General features: G+C 33.8%; 1 protein-coding gene and 1 long non-coding RNA gene across 3 annotated transcripts in view; one reads left to right on the top strand and one right to left on the bottom strand.

The window, feature by feature from the left end:
• Positions 1 to 22,143, top strand: part of LOC132908972 (cadherin-87A) — a 582,211-nt gene that overhangs the window by 455,470 nt on the left and 104,598 nt on the right. The window lies entirely within an intron of this gene.
• LOC132909059 (uncharacterized) overlaps positions 18,829 to 22,143 on the bottom strand; it is an 81,366-nt gene continuing 78,051 nt past the window's right edge. Inside the window, exon 2 of the long non-coding RNA XR_009658490.1 lies at positions 18,829 to 19,058. This is a non-coding gene — a long non-coding RNA (uncharacterized LOC132909059). The remainder of the gene's footprint in view (positions 19,059 to 22,143) is intronic.

Here is a 22,143-nt window from a genome sequence, read left to right as displayed (position 1 = left end):
ATCAACAGCGTATAGACAACAGACTGGGTCGAAGGCAAAACATAAACAGTAGACAGGCTACGTTGGCTTCAGGATTTTCAGTCACAGGGTAACACTGCTAGCGTGCAGATCTGGATCAGCTCAAATTATATTCCTATTTGTATTTACACTTCGGTATTTAGAATATATATTTTCTACCTTACAATTTATCCACGCGGTCCTTTGTATTCACATACATCTAATAACCTCAACAATGATGATATTAGTTATCAGGAAAATTCCGAATCGATCGCTAGAGCGCTAGATGTTAACAATAGAAATACCACACCAGTCAAAACGACTGCTTTTACAATTTTATAAATGTGTCAATCCTCGTTTAGGAATTATGGTCCTAGATGAATTAATAATACCAAAAATGTACTACATAACATGGAATTCTTCTATAAGAAAGTAATAAATCAATAAATATAAAAATTCTTTTTAAAGACCAGACATTTTGACTGGCTTTGATAGAAATAGTTTCGTGTTAACTATCGGTAGTTGTAGTGTTAAGACATAAAAATGTCTGAAGGAATGATATCTATCCATAAATAATAACGCGTATTTTGAAAGATTCAACACCGATCTATATTATTTACAATGCCCATTTGTCATTAAGTTTCTCGATATAGAGAAATTATAAAATATGTTATTAAATATTCTATAAAGTAAGCCGATAAAAGAAACGTTAAAAATGCAGGAAATATTATATCGTGTATCTGTGTATGTTTCTCTTTTATACAACTTTTGAAATTTCTGCGCTTCATTTTACGCACATACGAGCTGCGTTTTTTGCCGTAATGTAATGCGTCAGATGCAAAGATAATCATATCAAAGCATAGGAGAGAGAAACAAGATATGTAACTATGTGAATAAGTATACGTTGCATTATGATGTTGCTCTGCACCAGCAGGGAAAAATTACTTTCTAAAGTTCTTTGAAAATGCATTTTTCTTCCACACAGATACTACTCAATCAGCTTTTGACATAAATAAATTAGATAGAGAATATTCATTTTTACTAACATCACGAAAGCAGTTTACTGTACAAATATGCAATCAATAGATGTTATAAAACAAAACATACGCATGTATGGACCGGAAATAGATGAAACTTCTTAGAACAATTTATATCTTCTTCGTCCAAATTATTTCAGAACAAACTTTTTCTTCGAAGAAAGAGAAATCTGAATGAAGAGAATATCTGGTCGAGCAGATGAGAAAAACTGCTATGTATTTTCCAATTTGCTTATTGCAAGTATTGGAAAAAAGAATTACTTTCGATCAGATGGACTTTATTCGCAGTTCTTTCTGTTTTTAATTGCTTTTTTTTTCACAAAACAAATATATTAGACAATCATATTTCAGACAAAATATAGAAATGCCTATGAAAATAAAAATATAAAAGTGAAACATGAAATTACAGAAATATAGAAAAAAAAAAAATTTCCAAATCTAAAACAAAGGAACAAAGATGATTTCCACCGAGTTTCTAATAACTTATTTCGATGGTCGATATGTTCATTTAAAAAAAAAAAAAAAAAAGACAATTAAAAACAGGAAGAACTCCGAATAAAGTCTATCTGATCGAATGTAATTCTTTTTCCCAATACTTCCAATGAGCAAATTGGAAAATACATAGCAGTTTTTTTATTCCTGCCAATTACCTTGTGTGTGTAGCATTCCACTGACTGTGTATCGACGAATTTTTCCAGACGAGATATTGCACGCGCACACAACGTACATCCTGCACGCACGTATACGTTTTATGAGTCGGAATTATACCTATTTACTATTTTCGTTTTGCTCGACGCGCAACGTTCAAAAGAGCCGATTAACTATTCATTTCTGAAATTGGTGTCGTATAAACCGAGTGAAGGTGAAATAAAATTGATATTTGTCTCTCGACATAGGTGGATTTTATTATCTGGTTAAACAAGAACAGCTTTCATTCGACCGTGTTCAATTATATTCGATTCTGGCGCAATTGACGCGAAATTATGATAATATTTATGATTGTGATAATATCGGGCCCTTTCGCGCTTCGTAAATTTTCCCGTGAAATTTCCACGGACGAAGGAAAGTTCGTTCCGTTGCTGAACGCAAAACGAAAGAAACTGACAGTTCCTTCGTTTGAAAATTACGGTAAGGGAACAAAGAAAAGAAGAAAAACAGAAAAAAAAGAAAAAGAGCCGAAGGAGCAATTGAATTTATTCTTCCATCTAGATCCTACAGTTTTATAAGATTTAAAGGAATTGGAATATGTATAGCAGCGTGGCAAATTACTTTCTTATTCGAATTACTCTGTTGCTCGAATAGACAGTTTAGAGAAACTTATTAACGATCGGAGACGCGAAGAAAGAAACCAAAGAGAGGAATTTATCACAGTACTGTGCGTATTTTAATTTACATTATGCGTAATAGTATGCTTCTCAAAAGTTGATAAAACAATGTATAAATTGCTGAGTTCTTAATGGATTAAACAGAATCAAAATATGCAAATGGCACACTAGTCGCAGTTTCAAATATAAAAATATATAAAATATAATATATATAAATATATCAAAACGCAAGTTTCCAGAAATATGATTTTAAAATTTCACTCTCGTTTACGTTCTCCTTTCGCGTGGTTATCTTTCAATTCCGCTATCTTGGCAAAATTTGTCTATTTCGACCGACTACTTTAGCGATGTGTTTTTAACATTTTCGACTTGAAGAAAATGCAGAAAGGTACAACATATCGCTTCCTCCAAAGCTCTAAACTAAACGGTACTTCGATAGATAAAATAACGTTAAACTTTTGATTAGAAATTAACAATTAGCGATTAAGAGTTAGGATATAATTTTCCTCGTATTATCGCAGTAATGCCGCGTGACGTTGTACGTGAACTAAAAAGAAATTATTAGTTAAAATATTAAGTGCATTTTTCGATTAACAACGACAACAATTTCTACGCGACGTAAATTAAAGGCAAATGTAATAGTTTGAAATGAAATGTATAGAACTAAATACATCGATACTTTCCATCAGCCAACTCTGTGCTTATGCGAGCTATTAAATCCCAATAGAAATACATTAGTATAATGGAAGCGTAATCGAGTTACTGTGGAGGAAGCATCGAGTTCGAGAATTACAAATTTTCTACTGTACTCTATCGGGGGATAAAAAAGAAACAGAGAAAAGTAAAAGTGGAATGGAATGAAACGAAGCTGTTTTACCAAAGAAACGTGCTTTTATAAATAATTGTCCGTCTCTTGGACGTAATGATTGCTTTACTTTAACGTAGCCTATCTTCATACCTTCCGTTTCTTTCTTCGTTAACACTAGAACTACCAGAATTTGAGACGTAGCTATCTCTACCAGAGCCAATCAAAATGACTGGTCTTTAAAAAATACGTAATAGTAGAATATTTTTATATTTATTGATCTATTATTATCTTACAAAAGAAATTCCATGTTTTGAGATCATAGAAACTATATAATAATAACAATAATGAGGAATATTCAGTACCAAAATTTTTGGTAACAAGAATATTAAAATAAATTTCCATTGATAAATATAAGAAGTATGATATAATAATATAATAATAAGCGTAATAAGCGTAATAGAATAAATAAAATACAAATACAACTTAAATTATTAGGTACAAAATTTATCATTCGTCAGATTTCTTACAAACGTAAAGAACAAAAGATTGCAAATGGTGGTGGTCTTATTATTATTACAGTACCCTATCTGACACCATTTGCGTGAATAAGGTGAGTTCTTTGACGTACTTTGGATCTCAGATCTTCATTGTCAGCAGCAAGTTCATCTGCTAATTGAAACATAAAATCTTTTCTGGGTATCTGCTCATCTGTTGCTTCCTTATATAAAATCCAGACATTTATGCCAGCTAGATCTAACATATTAAAAAATACTTGAAGTGGTCATCTTCTGGATCCTGACTTCACGCTATATTTTTTTGCCATTTGGTCTCCTTCACAAAATATATAACTTAGAAAACACGAAGCTGGCACCCCGCTGGGGGTAGCCACCCACATGCTATATTTATTTTTATTTTATTTTTTTTTATTACCAATGAGATATAACACTTTACCAAATGTCCTTCAGGACAAATTGTAAAAACCAAAATAAACTAAAAAAAAAAAAAATTTGGTCTCCTATGTCTACCACAAATTTTGTTTTATTATAAAATTGGACCCTTTTCACTTTTTCCTAAATAAGGAACAAAATTAAAGTTTATTATATTATTCCTTTAGCTACATTACATAATCGCAAAGTAAAAATGTAACATGAATAGGAATTTTAAAATAAAGTTGTCAAACCAATCATTTTGACCGGCGTGGTAGTTCTAGTGTTAAGAACGACATTTATCATGTTCACATTCGTAAGGACTGAGACTGACCTGATTGAGATTGATGCGCCTTTAAGAACGATCTTTTTCTTTTAACAGTGATTAAAGAAATTTTTAATTAACAGCTATCCTGTTAACGGGTCAAAGAACATTTAAAGCTACTGGCACCTGGCACAAGTTTCATTCCTTTTACAGTTATATACTCTTTCGCGAGGTGTGGCGAGCTGCCTCGATCAATGCGGTGAAAAGCATGTGATTTTATTTAACGAAATCCTCCATGCGTTTATCCAGGAAAAAGACCTAATGTAACAACGATCCACGTCTCTCTCGAAGCCATTCAACTTTCATTCGAAGCATATTTCGGTGCACGTACTCGACAGTTTCGCTAGATATTCAGGACTCGATGAGATCGATCGGAATGGGACACCTTGTATATTTGAAACATTCATTTTCTGCGATTTTTCGCGTTGTATATAACGCAATGCTGTGTATCCGTTGTATATTGTAAAGCGTTGATACGCGTCATCACTCTCGTCAGGATTGCGCAATATTTCGGCGACGCGACGGGTCGCAAATGCTTTAACGCTTTGAATATCGTTAAAACCTTGGAAACAGTGAATTTCAGGTTCGCTGCGATTCGAAACGAGTGGCGCGGCGAATGTTTAAAACAAACTGGGAATTTCAAAGCGAACGATGAACGGGAGGATGAAGCTGACAGAAGAACGTCAATTTCTGGCCGGTTGGAGTGTGTCGCGCGGCCGTCGCCTCTGTATTCGGTGCGCGCGTTTCGAATTCTCTTTCATCCTGCCGTTGTTCGGCCCGAATCCGCATGGAATTCACGGCGTTCATAGAAAATCGACGTATCAGCCGCGATAAACTCTTGTCAGCCCGAGGAAGCTGGTTAATTCTTCACATAGCGAAAATTGTTTCCACCGGTGTGCGGCGAGCAGGGAAGCCTCCGATACAGTAAAACCAGCCCTGTCGCTTTCGATTCTTCGCGCATCGTTGGAATTTCGATGTTATTACGCGATATATCCGTTCAGCCGGTTAGCCGACGCATTATCAAAGTCGACAGCACGATTTCCCGGCATCTCCTGCGAAATATATCGCGTTTTCCTTTCGATCAACGCCACACCATCCAAATAGATTTCAGTCACGTTCCACACGACACCGTCCCGGCTAATGATTTCCCTTTTCCCGTCAAACAGTCGCTCGCCTTTCCCTTTGATCGTCCCTCCTCTCCCCGTCCCCCGTCTTTTCGCGAATCGCTGAAAGCCTTTGACTGCCACACAGAATCAATTCCTAATAGCTTCTTTCTCTTGTAACGTACCTTACTTCGTCGTGCCCTTTAAACCTCGCTCCTTTGTCTGGCTAGAGGCTGCACCCGGGATATCCGCGTTTAAGATTTATTTTTATACTTCCACTACGGCCGAATTCAATTTCCGGATGCTGACGGATACGCTCGTAACTCGTAACTCGAGATTCCTCGGATAAGCAGGCTCGTGAAATCTTATTTCTCGTTGAGATATCTGATTGTCCATCGATCGGGAGGGTGCATTATACTTTCCAGCCAGAAGCTTTGTAAATGATCTACTTTCAGCTGCTTTAACAAACTCAGATAACCACGTTCCTCGGTTCTAATTGCCGAAGCTAAACATAGCCGCTATTTTGCGCTCTAAATGTTCGCTATTCCGATGCAGCAAAAGACATATGTTTTTTTTATTATTTAATTTGTACTTTACAATTTGTCCAGCTGGACATTTGGTAAATTTTTCCAACTTAATCGCTAAATAACACGTGGATGGCTACCCTCATCGGGATACCATCTTCCAGTTTGACTATTTTATTTCTTTAGTGAGATCAATAGGGTGTTTTCCTTTTAGTCTTCTTTCTATGAGAGTTTTGCTCGCTTCAGCAACCAGCTGGTTTGGATGTGTTGCCATTCTTTCCCTGTATTTTTCTGCGTACCTGCCGATTTCTTCTTTCACCGTTGGTATTTTTAAGTCTTTGCGTATATCCTCGTTCCTGACATGCCATGGGGCGTTGACTATTGTTCTCAGTATCTTCGATTGTAGCGACTCTAGTTTATTTATGTGGTTCATTGTCGCTGTCCCTCATAGCAGTATTTCGTATGTCCCTTCTTCGTTAACTGCTAGCAATTTTTATCAACTTTTAATTTGTTAAGAGCGATATCCTCGTTTATATGAATTTCTTTAAATTTCAATCTTAATCCTTTGCACTCGGCGCCCTTTTCGGACGGGCGTAGCAGCAACTCGAGAACTGCTAAAAATTAGTTTTATTCTCGTTTTGCAGATTTTTAGTTTATTTTCTATGCTGAGTTTAGAGTTTCGACTAGTTAGCCAGTACATCTGTCTTCTTTTTATCCATATTTTGTCTATAATTGATTTAATACGTTGCTTCCATGTAAGTTGTGTGTCAAAGTGGAGTCCTAGGTATTTAACTTGCCTCGTTTGTGTTATGTGCGTGCCATTCAATTGGATATTTGGTTTCCGTTTTCTCAGTGTAAATGTAATATGGTTGCATTTACTGCGAAAGAAAATGAGAACGATAATTGAAGGTTTGGTGCTGACAACGCTGAACATTGAATTTTTTATCAGAAAGGAAAAGCTTCTCTGATTGAAAATTATTTTCAAAGTTTCATTTGCTTTGTTTATTGTAACATTTTAATTTTTTAGTATACAAAATAATCCAAATGCATCAGGAAATTTTCTATCTTTTCCACTAACATGGATCCATCAGAGAAAGAATTGTATTTCTAGAGAAGCTTGTCTGTGTAGGGAAAACTGAACCTGCCATTCACTTACATTTCCAATCACTGCAAGTACCAATCTTGCTTGTCTTCAGATGACTTTTATAGAAAGCAAAAAATTTTTTCAGATGATCTCTGCATTTTTATTACAAAAGTATATTTTATACTATTTCAAGTAAGAAGTATATGTTATTGTCCATGTGTTATTGCATGTTTATAGCTTAATAACATTCTAAGACATCGTCTTTTGATACAATAATTACAAATAAGTAATTATTAGATTGTCCGAAAAGTTTCTTTCGTTTTATGAGGAAATAATAGACGCACAACCTTTTTTTGTTTTATATTATTTTGTCGAATTACGTACGATCCATTTTGTTCTGTTCAGATAAACACCGTGACATCTCACGGACTTGATTTCACGTTTGTACTATTGTAAAAAACACGTCTGCGAAAGAAAGACACTTTGTAATATTTACAAATGGTAATTGCTCTTTTATTGTATTATAAAATTTTTTAATTTTAATTTTAATTTTTTAATTTTTTTAATTTTTACACTTACGACGTTCTCTGCAAGAAATCTACAATTAGAAAATATTATATTCTGTGTTTGTATAAAATTGTTTATAACTAGCAATTTGATCCCAAATTTAGAAGTGTAAAATTATGTTTCCGTTGCACAATTATTTCGTTGTCACAGGAAGAATAACATATTGTTCGATTTTGATAGAAATTTGTAGAAAAGCAAAGGTGAATTGTGAATTATCGTTGGAGGAAAACTTAGGAAAGTGAACGTTTTCAAAAACCAGATATAAATTACCGCGATACAAATTCGTGGAATACTATCTTTTCCATTGTTGAATTATTCTATTTGTCGTACTTTCCAATTATTATATTTCTACAAATATTTCACATCAATACAGAAATTTACATTTCCGATCGCACCTGCGCAAATTTAATAATCTCTGATAATTAATAATTGAATATATAAATTTATAATCAACAGCAATTTGTAAATATTCATACAATGTATAAATATTCATACATTATTAGTAATTTTCTTTACATTAAATTATTTCTTTTTTCTTACAATTTTATAATATAAATTAAAATTTTTGTTCATCGTCTAATTTGAAAGAAATTACTTGGATAATACCGATCTTTTTAATTGCTTGATAAAAAGAAGCCAAATTCTTCTTGTCAAACAAGAATCTTTCTTTGCCTGCGATCATCGCTTATGTATGTCTCTTTCATCCTTCGTTCTTTGTCCTGCGACTGTTCGGTCATTCGTTTTGCTGGAATTTTTCGTCTCGCTTGTTAGCTACTGCAGAAGTATACCAAAAGACAGAGCTAATTAAATTTACATCGGAATGTCCAATTATAAGGCATTTTGAGATCAAGTCCTGTCCGCGGGGAAAAGAGCATACGCGAGCTATTACATTCTCATAGAACAGATTAGCGCAAGAAAAAAAATAAATTTCAACCCACCTTTGAGCGAGAACCTGGAAATTAGGTATGTTTAACGATAAATGAAATCCCTGTGATATTACCATGCTTTAAATATTAAAGCATTTTCGCTGGACGTATAAAAGCTACGGAATAACGTTCATTAAATAAACGAAAATAGAATGAGAAACTTTATGAAAATTCCGCTGTATCGATCGTTGAGTTTTCAAAGTTAAATCAAATTTAGAAAAAGAAACAAATTACTAGAAATTTTCGATATAGTTAAATCGTGCAAGCATATATTTTTTCATTATAAATTTTATTATTAATATTTTGGTAAGGGTAATGTAAGGAACAAACCTATGGTTTGAAAAGAAAAAATTTTCAAGAATGACAATTTAACGTTCAAATGCGGTTATACTGTATCCATTTGTTTTTTCTATTTTTTTTAATTGGAGGAATTTTACAATCAATTCTCATTGAGAATTACAAGTAAATTATAACTGGTACTATAACTTGAATATTAAGTGTTTATCGTATGATTCTAGTTGAATCTAATGCTTAAATCTAAATGGTAATGTCTTTTTAGCCTGCAGATCTGACCCGTCTAATAATAATAATAATAATTGACTAACTAGTGGGTTTTGGTGGTTGTTAACTCTTGTGCTATGTCTATTACTAAATTTGGATATTTCTTCTTTAACTGTAGGTATCTTAAAGTCGCGATGTATTGTTTCGTTGGTGACGTACCGAGGTGCATCTATTAAGGATCTTAGAGTTTTGATTGGAATCGTTGAAGAATTTCTATGTTGGAATTACTCGCTATTCCCCATAGTTGCATTTGTAAGCATAGAATCGTATAACATATCATAACATACTGCTAGCGTAAGAACATTTCACGTGTATTATTTCACAAATTTCATTTTTTCTACGCTGACAATCACGTGAAGCTTAAACGTTTTTTCTCCTAAGTATCTACGAGTATCTTAAATTTATTATTTAAGTGCTCCGTATTTTATACACAGACGTATTAAAAGTTAATACGTCTACGTGGATCGTACACTGCGAATTTATATTTTGCCCAAGATGGCTATCAAATAGAACGTCTGCATTTGCTTTTACGCCTGCATATACAAAAAACTGATATTAACTTTTTGCCAGTAGGCAATATTATGAATGTAGCTGGATGTCAGTTGAAATAATGTTGCGAAGGTTGATAGCAGGCGCAAACGCAAACGCAAACAAACGTCCCTTTTCGTGTGGGAAAGTCGAGCCCCGATTTTACGGGGTGAATCAAAGCTACTGATAATACCGGAGTCAGCCTAAAAGGGGCTGCATCCTGCTAGTTTATGTAAGAGACGGCTCGTAAACAGATAAGCATGGTAATAAAAACGGGTTTGTGCCGTGAAAAGACCACCTTATCGTTTCGTATCGTACTTGAGGGAAACGGTACTGCATAAAATACCAAATATGTATACTTCTGAAACGGAAAATGTCAGTGAAACTGATCTGATCTTTTCGCTCTTGTTTCTCGATTATTATATCTTTGTAATTATGTTCCTCATTTTAACATTTATTGTTGCTTTGAGAGAACGTTATGGATCCGATACGATCGTATTTCGTTGTTATTATTTCGATTTCTGTGTTTATAAAGGATATTGAAATAACGTTCGATATTAGGATAAACATTTTCTTAATGATATTGCAATTCTGTTGAAAGATTATAATTATGTCAATGTATATAATAAGATATTTATTTCTCCATGATTCTACAAGTAGTACAGTAATATCAGAATAATTTTGTTATCCGGACATAATGTTCCTCAGTAATGGATGCCTTTTTTCGTTTCAAATATTTACATATTTTATTACTGGTTGTGTACTGTGTGTTTTTTCATTTTATCGATTGAGAGAATTCTGATTGTAAGAATGTGCGTGAATTTACAAGGAGAAGGAGAAACAAGATGTGACATAATTAAAGAACTTGAAAGTGGTATAAATGGAACAGAATTAGCAAAAGTACACGATGTTGGAAAGGTCATGATCACAGACACTAGAAAAAAAAATGATATTGAGAGTTATGCAAAGCACGTGGATTTCTTACATGCTGGCGAACGTAGAAAAGCCTTAAATACGCTGATGTAATGAAACGGCTTCATCGCGACATTGGCGATGATAATGACGATTTTATTCAAATGGAAGCAGCAAACGAGGGTGTTAATGAAGACGTGCCTTGTCATGACGAAGCATTCGAAAAAGGGCTTCGATGGTGCAAAGTACGAGAATTACACTATGCAATTATAATGAAAGAATTATATGACTCAGTAGTCAAACAGATATGGGATTCATAAATATTAAAAAAAAAACCATCGATTCAAAAAAATCCCACGGAATCTCTATTTGAACAAATGAAATTTCACATGAGAAAAGTGATGCGGACAGTTTTGTCTTCCTATTAGTCCGCGTAAGGCTCGACTCTACTTCAAAACAAAATCGTTTAATCGTTGTATCATCTACTGTTACTATAATTCCTATGCTATACTGTCAAATAAATATACATAAGAATACACGGTGTATTATAATGACATGAAGGAAACATACTGAACAGCCGAGATAGTAATAAAAATCACGTTATTGGTTTTCTGGCTGTACATTACGTCCTTCTTTACAATTACATATAATTAAGATTAACCTTAATCCATATTTGAACAAATTAAATTTCACATGAGAAATGTGATGCGAACAGTTTTGTCTTCCTATTAGTCCGCATAAGGCTCGGCTCTATTTAAAAACAAAATCAATCGTTTAATGATTGTATCATCTGTCGTTACTATGGTTCCCGTACTATACTGTCAAATAAATATATATCGGAGATGGAAGGACATCGGGGCCTTTCTTTTGGAATGTTTCGGAAGGTCCCCAATACTTTAGTCCAGACTTTTTATTATAGCTGTATTTAAATAATAAAACTGAGAAATAGTTGTTTATGATTTAATCTGAGTATGGGTGCCCGAGATTAATGACAGTGGGCCTGGGCTCGAAGTGACATAATGGGTCGCTGAACGTAGCCACGGTCACGGGAGAGACGTGTACCTAACAGAGGTATGGAGTAATTAAATAGCTCTCCTTAAAAACAAAGATTGACCCGAGGGGTACAAAGGGGTACGGAGAAGAGTATTTAAGGGCAGTTCCACTTGGACTAAGAGGCAGTCAGATAAGTTCTACTTGTACTGTGGACAAGTACGTTGAGTCACACCCGAATAGTGAATCGGTAAGTTGAGTTCGACTTAGACTGTGGAGGAAATCGCATTCGTCATCCCGTTGACCGTGGTTTCGTTATTGATTCTAAGATCATTGCCATTCACATCCCGAGTATCTAATTACCATGGTTACTTGTCAAATTCTGTTACAATCATAATTGCACTGGTAAATATCTTCGCTCTTGCATAACAACAATGTCTAATCTAAAGAAAGATTCATTACACGCCCCTAATCCTAATGAGAACTCGATATATATATATAAGAATACACGGTGTATTATAATGATATAAAGGAAACATACTGCACAACTGAGATAGTAATAAAAATCACGTTATTGGTTTTCTGGCTGTATATTACGTTCTTCTTTACAATTACATATAATTAAGATTAACCTTAATCCGTATTTGAACAAATTAAATTTCACATGAGAAAAGTGATGGGAACAGTTTTGTCTTCTTATTAATCCGCATAAGGCTCGACTCTACTTAAAAACAAAATCAATCGTTTAATGATTGTATCATCTATTGTTACTATAGTTCCTGTACTATATTGTCAAATAAATATACATAAGAATACACGATGTATTGTAATGACATGAAGGAAACATACTGCACAGCCGAGATAGTAATAAAAATCACATTATTGGTTTTCTGGCTGTACATTATGTCTTTCTTTCGCATTTCGTGTCTGATACTTGCTTTGTCGAAGAACGGTACAGTACATCCAATATTTGGATATCAATAATTCCATTTGCTTGCTGGGTAGCTGCTTCGGTCATCAATTATGGAAACAATCGGAAAGGAAAGAATGATTCTGCAATCTTCTCGTTGCTTTTTATGTTCTTCGTTATATTTTAATAGCCGTTTTGCACACTGCGAATATTATATCGAAGATTATGCCACGGATCGCAAGTATTATTAATATTTATGGTTTGACCGCACGTTAATAATTCATGTATTTTTAGTATCGGGTATAACGACATAGCAGCGATACATAAATGACACGTGTGATGTATCACATAATTCTTTTTCGCAATAACGCATACGATGTTTACATGCCAACTATGTCCATAGAATATAGATAATTGCATTGTCGATTCATATTAAAAATTCTATCTCTGTCTTGTAATAAATTTGGAAGACAATGGACTATAGAAAAAAAGGATCAAACACGATATTCTTGGATTACAAGCAATTAATTTATTAAATTGGTGAAACAAATGATCAGCCGGTGTTCATATCTTTAAATCGTTTTTTAAAATATTAATATTATAATTTATATATGTCGGAGATGGAAGGACATCGGAGCCTTTCTTTTGCAATGTTTGAGGAGGTTCCCAACACTTTAGTCCAAACTTTTTATTATAGCCATACTTAAATAGTAAAACTGAGAAATAGCTCTTTATGATTTTATCCAATTATTTTTTTTTTATAATGCCCGATACAATTATGTTAAAAATACAATTATATTTTTATATTGCCCGAGATTTATGACAGTGGACTTGTGCTCGAAGTGACATAACGGGTCGTTGAACACAGACACGGTCATGGGAGGAACGTGTACCTAACAGAGGTATGGAGTAATTAAATAGCTTCCTTAAAAAACAAAGATTGATCCGAGGGATACAGATATAAGGGCAGTTCCACTTGGACTTGGCAGTCTAATAAGTTAATAAGTGCACTAGTACGTTGAGTGACACCAGATTCTTGTATCAGATCACCAGAACCTAAACTCATTGTCATCGACTTTTCGCTTATCCAATCGCCGTCATTACTTGTTACACCCTGTAATACTCACATTCGTATCAATCAATCTCATCTGTATTATACAACAACGATGTCCAACTCACATGAAGATTCGTTACACGCCCCGACTTCGAACGTTAACCCGACATATATATCTATGTTTTATATTTCATCCATTTTTAAAGTGAAAATATCTATTGCAACCGCAGCTTCATCAAGAATTTATATATTTATTTAAATCTCGTTTTGAAGACACATCCAACGCTCCTGTTTTCTAATTAGTAGCTCTAATTAATGGAAACTTCAATTATTACGATTTTTGGTATTAAATTCCTTTGGTTTTAAAAATTTAGCAAAGTATTTAAAAATGCGATATGAAAGAGTAAAGGTGGAAAATAAATAAATAAACAGGAAAGACACGGTGGAACTTTGCATATTCATCCAATTGACATTCTGTCATAATTTCTAATATTAAAAAGCTGGTATTATTGTCCACATTGGAAAAATATAGAAATAATAGTGGTACGCTGTTTTGAAAAATCTCATACGAGATGAAAGTTATTAAATAATTATTCCGAATTAATTGTCAGTTTTATATTGGCTTACCACCTTCTCTCTTCGGTGAATACTACAAAAATGTTTATAAAACTTTCGCCGGAACTGTTGTTGCTGCGCTTTTCTGCAAAAACACGTAATTCAGTTCAGAAATAAACTCGGCAAACGCGAAATTTACTACAACGTGTATTTTCATATCGATTTATAAAATAAAAAGTTACATGCTTGAACCTATACGTATGATCTATAAAAGTATCTTTCACATATGTTCTATAAAAGTGCAAATTCTGATGAACAAAATTATTCTGAAAGTTATTCCAGAACTAATAATAGTAAAAACAAAGTATCAACTTGTACATAATAAGTAGAACAAGTTAGTGGCTCTTATTTATCTTAATACAAGTAAAAACAGAAGGATTAAAATCTTACACTTAGACCCTTATCACATATGTATATTCATATATGAAAATGTGACTCGAACAAATACAAGTACGCTGTGATCTACCCTTGTCTTTGCAACCTGGTTAATGAGGCTGAGAGACTGCATATGAGGGTTAATTAGCAGCCAAGGTAGAAGCTGCAAAACCGTGGACGCATTAGACAAGACGATGACCTATCGTCGTATCTTAAATGCAACGTCACGAAATAGCAACATCGCTTTACACACGATGCTCCTTCTTCCATAATTTACGTAGTCGTATGAAGGCGTCAGCGACGACGTATTTTGGAAGATCATTGGGGTCAGTTACTCGGACGCTATTTAATGTCGGGGAAATTTATAGCAGCTATTTAGACTGTACCTGGCCAGTGGAATTGTGACCGAGGTCATACGGTTGAATGTACAGGAAAAAGTTGCACTTATTGCAACCTCTGTTTGCAAATTTTTTCAACATTTTTTATTCCAAAAAGCATGTTGAAAAATCATCGAAATCTAGAAGTCCTACAAGTCTGAGGAACGTCGTATATCATCCTAATAATATCTACGTTGCCTGTTTTTACAATTATATAGAGAATTCTTTTTTTTTTTTTTTATTTTGTTTTTTTTTACAATTTGTCCTGAAGGACATTTGGTAAAGTGTTATATCTCATTGGTAAATAAAAAACATAAAATAAAATAAATATAGCATGTGGGTGACTAGCCCCAGCAGGAAGCCAACTTCGTGTTTTCTAAGTTATATCTTTTATGTGAGAATTCTTATGAAACAATTACCAAATAGTTTTGACGAACTGGAAAGACAGAAGATATTGGGTTGGCAACTAAGTGATTGCGGATTTTGTGGTAATGCTTTAGCCGCCTAATTAGTTGCCAACCCAATAATAGGAAGATCATGATAATATTTCAGTTTTCTCGGATGTTTCGGGTAAAGTGTTTTAATGAAACTCAACAGTATCGTATTTGAGTGATTCAGCGAAGCAGCACGTCGTACAGCGACATCAAACAAATTCTATCTAAGAAACGAATAACACAGCTAAACTATGGCACACGGTCGATAATGGGAAAAATTCTGCGAAAGGCAGGAATCGTTGGCAGAATCAGCAAGAAACGAGATCCAAGAGAAACTCAGCCACCGTTACGCTCTAACGATTATTGTTGGCCCTCGACGTCCGTTGTTCTCCAACAACAACGACCGGAAGCATACGTGGAAAAGCGCAGATGCCCGACACACACAGCCAGTTTCTTGTTGTTTTACGCGGTTCTGGCGCGAAGACAGGAGAAAAAAGCAACAAGAAGATCGCTAAGAGTTGAGCGAAATACGTTCTCAGAGAAGCACCCGCCTTCCACATTACAGCTTGATGTATCTATTAGGTCTGGTATACATAGTTTGGCCGGCTTTCCAAACTTCTGCCAACGCCACGATGACGAAGCTACTTTGCCAACTTTCTAATAGTTTTATGACTTTTCGGACTTATGGGGCCGCCTTGTTCCCAACGAATTAGCGACTCCCGGCAAACCTGTGCGCCACGTCCAAACTTACTTTCTTTGCCTCGACCATCCCTTTTTTTTTCTTTTTTTTTTTTTGTCCGGCTTCCGTACCAAAGGTTCCGCAAGATTGGAGGACCGTCGTTTGTTTCAGCTGGTAAATGCACTCGGCAGTTTCCTACGTTCGGTTGTTTCACTTTGTTTAGGGGAACTAAGAAATTGTTCGCGGAATTGTACGATGGCTTGACTGTAAAGGATAGAATGTTTCACGGTGAAGGACTCTCAATCCGTTTACAAATTACTTTTGCCTTCTACGGCTCTTCTACCCTGCGGTCTAACCGCTCAGTTATATCACAAGTTTGACCAAAATATGAAATAATTGGCACTGATACGCGTGATCAGTGAACAATCACTTTTAACGAATGCAGACAAAAAATACGTTATTAATCAATTAGAACGCATTAAAATATGCCGAAATATGCAAAAATATATACCTTAAAACATTAATTAACGAAAAATTAAACAAATATCCCAGTCGTGTCAGTCCGCCAAAAACTAACTTTTTAAAAAATTCGAAATAATCGTTTGATCCCGTTGTATTAAATAGAAATATAACTATTTGTGTAAAAATATTCATACCTTATAACGCTTTTTAACGAAATAATTCGAAAAAAAGTTTTCGATCGGTGTCTACGTACCGGTGCTGAATTTTTCTAAGTCCCTACGTCCCAGTCGTATCGGTCCGTTTTTTTTAAACATTCCAGGCATGAAATAAACGTTTAATTCCGTCGTATTACGTCTCAATATTGAGATTTATGTAAGAATATCCATACCTCATAACGCTTTTTAAGGAAATAGCTCGAAAAATTGATCGTGATCTTCTTCGTGTTTTACAAAATGAGCAGAAGATTGAATGAAAGAAACCCAGAGATCGCAGTGCTTTCATTTAAGAGTGAAAAATCCAAAATGAAAGACAAACAAGTTTGTCGTATGTAAAACAAGTTGATCAGTCGACGTGGAATACGACGTTCTCCCAAGTTTCTCCTTAAAAAGTAAAAACGTTGTCTTTTCTCGTTCGTTCATTGGAATTTTTATTTGCATCAACGTCATATATCGATTTGTTCGTGCTCGCGGTGTAAGACAATTTTAACTCGATTATTCGAAAAATATCTCGTGACGTGGCACGCATTGATCGTCGATCAAACATTCGCGGATAAAATACGACGACGGCTTGATAAACTCGGTATTTCTCAAACAAAATTGACTATCGACAGGTTTAAGAATATCTGCAGAGAAAAATCGATATCGGTGCGGAGACATGCATCAATCATAATCTGTTTCACTATGCACGCTGTTAATCGTTGCAATCGATATACGTAACAGTCTAGAATCGGATGTACTTAAAACAATCGACATCTCGAGGAGATGCGATGCTTTAATTAATTGAAGTTAATTACGTTCCGCAGTTCTCTACATACCTGTCCGATGCTTTGATGAATTGCTGGCAGATCAATACGATATGCCAAATTTACAACGACCTTTCACTGGAATCGGCTAAATATTTTTCTCACTTTTTTTTCCTTATTTGGTTATAAATAATATTTGCTCCATTATAATTAAATACTTTTATTGGATTGTTTTACGAAATATTTCGGCCATTTCAAAATCGTAAAACGCATTCGATAATCATTTTCGTTTATTTGTTTTGTTAACTGATTGCGTATGACCCTATCAAATATATGTAATATTTGATAGCTTTAAATTAGCAATTCGGTTGAAATCATAATTCAATATAATTTTGTAATTCAATACATTTCGTTTGTTGCAAAAATTTTTGCAAATGTGACGTTCGAAGTATAATCTGACAGAGGAAACTTTGTTGCAGAGGAAGAAATAGTTCGGAATAGTGTTCGTGCTTGGTCCATAATGAACTGATATTCTTTTCCAAAATTATGAATGGGTTAATTTTGTGACACGTGACCTATCTCGATTATTCAGAAGACTTCGGTCTGTTATTAAGTACTCTACTTGCTTGATAATGTTGCTGAACTACGTTTTATATTAACTTTATATTATATATTATATTATATTAACATAACTTATTCAAAGACCAAAATGCTATTTTTGACCATTCATTTTGAGGAAGAAATGTGAACTTGTGTGAATTAATAAAACTGTTGCATATTTTAATATCGTATAAAATCATGTCTTTCATATTTATTTTATAGAATCCTATAAAAATCATACGTTTAGACGATTAATAATTGCTAAACTTTAATGTCTACTGAGAAATTGTAAAGTAAATAGGAAATACATAAAAGAAATTGATTAAAATTGTACTTTAAACAATTGTTTTAAACTGAATGAAACAAAATGAAACAAATTGTTTTAAATGTGGCAAAATAGCACGACAACCAACGTCTCCACTGAAACAACGTCATTATCATTAACATCAGTTGATCTGCGTAATTTGCAGATGTTTACTTGTTTACTAGGGTCTGCTGGCTGCATTTTTTAAAGCGTACGCGGGATTTATTGATCGTACATGTTATTGACTAACATATGGATTAACACTTTGACTGCCACGTTGGTTATATGTGACCGGCCACGGTTTCCCCTATGACGCTACGGTGGTCATTGGTAACCGGAGTGCTTGAACTTCTTACAATTGTAAAAATTGAATGAAAATTGACAGTTAGGGCATTTTGAATATAACCAATATAAAGAAGATACTTTGAAATAAAAAGTGCCCCATTGAACAATTAAACATTTTTATTAGAACATCAATAAAAAAAGATGAGAACAAATCTTGCATCTAACGGTACACTGTGTTAAAGCACTTTAAACATAAATGTGGCTCATCAATACAATCTGGACAATAGGTGGTCACCTTTTTGGTTCGATTCTTAGAAATTTTTGATCCTAACTGTTTAACATTTTTTTATAGTACCCTCTGCAAAATTTTCGTGCCAAGTACACTTGCCCTTCTTTCTTCTGGATTTCGTGTCGCAATCTTTGTCGAATAAGTGTATTTGATGGCTCTGGTGAATAACACTGTGCAAGGTGCATTGCGAGTACCATTCTAAAATCTGATACCTTGATTTTTGTTTTTGTTGCTTGTTTATAGAATATCATCGCGTTTGAAATTGATGTATTTAACAAGAAATCCAAAGCTAATTTTATATATCACTTGGGGGTTCTTCTATGTGGTGTAGAATATGCTATCATTTGATCGGATAAATCTACAGCACATTTTCCTCTGTTGTAATCTACCACTACCATTTGTTTATTACAAACATAATTTTTTTTACGGACCTCTACCATTTCAGCCGAATGTTTCGTCTGAAACTGAAAAGGGTTTGAGCCTGTGGTTGTTCACGGGGTTCTCAAGCAATCGTTTTGACAAAGTATCTACATATTTGAGTGATCTGGCAGTGTTTTTTTTTTTTTTTTATTTTATTTTGGTTTTTACAATTTGTCCTGAAGGACATTTGGTAAAGTGTTATATCTCATTAGTAAATAAAAAAAATAAAATAAAATAAATATAGCATGTGGATGGCTACCCCCAGCGGGGTGCCAGCTTCGTGTTTTCTAAGTTATATCTTTTATGAGGCAGAGTGTTAGCATACGAAGTTATAAACTGAATAGGAGTTAAATTTATTGAACAGACGAGACAGTAATTACAAGTGATCATTACACGTGCAATAATTGGCCTGTGCCTAACTGTATTTTACGTAACGAAAATCTTACAATGAAACTTATCCTGCAAAACTGTGGTCATTTAAAAGAAATAAAAAAAATATTTTTTAACGAAAAACAATGTCGATGAAATCATGAACTAACGCGAAAATATTAACAATCTCATTGCAGTTCTCAAAGAAATCAAAATGTGTGGCCAATCGTAGAAATGGAAATACTAAATATATGTGTGTCATTATTTTATTATCTGTTTAGTTTCAGCTTCATCAGTCTAGAGATGGGTGCGGTTTACAATTCCTTTTATTCGTTTTTCCGTACTTAGACTTCCTTTACTGTCGCTCCTTAGTTAACTAATTGCTTAATTACGTAACCTATTCTATTCCAAATGTTTAAGTTTATAATGATGTAAGGCTTTCTACTATATATATAATATAAAACTATGTAGGTAGAACAATTTTCAAATCTTTATTTACGCTATGACATAAATTAATGTAATTGTAATTAAAATTAAATGTAATTAAAAATAAATGTAATTGTGCCAAGTCGCTCGTGACCTTAGTAGTCGATGCAACTATAAACTGTAAATAAAATAATTTAACCGCGAATAATAATATCGCAGGTAATACAGACTTAATTTCATTGAACTTTCATAATATATTTGGTTTTATTTGTATTCAATTAAAAAGTGTTCGATGGAAAATATACGTAGATTTGAATAAAACGAAACATATTTATTTTTATATGATTTTATAGTCGCGATAGTCGTTCGTATAAGCTGAAATTATCCAAAAATGTGATAATATTGAAGGCAGAAATCGTTGCAAATTGCATCTTACTAAATAAAGTAAAATACCATGTAAAGTTCTGTTGCAGATTAAAGTAAACGTTACAAGTTAGTAATACTTAAATAAAATAAAGAAAAAAGAAAAGAAAGAAAACGCTAATAACGTTAAAAATTCTCACGACTAATAACAACCTAAGCGAGGCTTTGGAAACTGAGAGTAGCCTATGTGTTCTGTAAATTCCTCTCCGAAAGAGTTTCCGTTTCAACGTTACGCTTAATAGTTTCATTTTGTTCTTTGAAATCGAAGTCCTGGCCTGATAGTCGAATCCAACAGCTCCGTCCTGATAGTCGAATCCAACAGTCCTGTTTGTAACTCTATTCCCAATATCAAGTAAACTTATTTATTAAAAGTACAGATAAATGCAAACTACACGAACGAAATACGATATCGTCACTTTTGAATCGTTTGTTTCATTCTCCGGAACTCTGTACATTTTCGTTGTATCATTTATTGCTATAGTTAGCAATCCGCAAGCTTTGTGTCAATTAAAACCTATGAAGCACATATTTTCATCTATCCGAATTCCTTGGAAATCGCGATGAAATTATGAGAAATACAACAGTTGCATAATTTGTAAAATAAGCTGTAATATAATACAAATAATAATTTGTAAAGTAATAAAAAATAAGCTTGGTATTTCTTGATACTGCAATCGTATTTAATGATTCATAACCAATGAGCAAATGCTGATGACATTGTTAATTCTTAATAAGCTAGCGACGATCCATAAAGGATGTGTACCCATTTGACACAACGAGCAGAAAGTTGCTAATAGAATTTAATTTAATTTAATTTGCCACGAGCTATATGTGTATACTATTTGAAAGATAAATTCCAGTAAATTGCTTTATCCATGCAGACCAATATTACGTAAATTCATACAAAGGGAAATATCATTTCACCGAAGATTAAAATTAGTCCGCGATAGCTGCGTTAAATTTTGTTCGATATTTAATGCTCACAGATCATTATGTTAAATTTCGTATAATAAATGTGCTGAATATTGCATTTGTTAGATATCTAAAATTGAATTGTTGAATATCGAAGGATGTCCATGACATTAATCTATCGCTTGAGAAAAGGTAAATTGATGATGATTTCTAGAATTGAATCGATTTAAAAGAACCCAATCTTGAAAGGATCAATCGTTTGGATAGAGTAGAAGAATCGTATGAAAGGTATTTCAGTGAAATCTACGTGATTTTACTCGGAAGGATATTTTTATGCGCCAACCTAATAAATTGCTTCTTTACAAGATTTATGAAACATGCAAAGATTAAAGAGGAAATTCCACAGAAAAGACGTTTTAAATGTTCCATTCTTTTAATACCTTTTTTTCTTCATTATTCTTTACGTTGCTACAGAAACGCGTGGTACTTTCGGATAGACAAATTTGCCCCATAATTTTCAGCCATTTGAAATTCCAACCGCAACATGTTAGACAATCTATCTATTGTAATGAAGTGGCAATAATATAATAACGTGAACCACTAGTTCGGCTAACAATAAATTTGCTAAACTTACT

Source organism: Bombus pascuorum, chromosome 7, assembly GCF_905332965.1.
Source record: "Bombus pascuorum chromosome 7, iyBomPasc1.1, whole genome shotgun sequence".
NCBI lineage: Eukaryota > Metazoa > Arthropoda > Insecta > Hymenoptera > Apidae > Bombus > Bombus pascuorum.
Note: the sequence above shows the minus strand (reverse complement) of the source record. Positions and strands in the feature narration are given on the sequence as shown.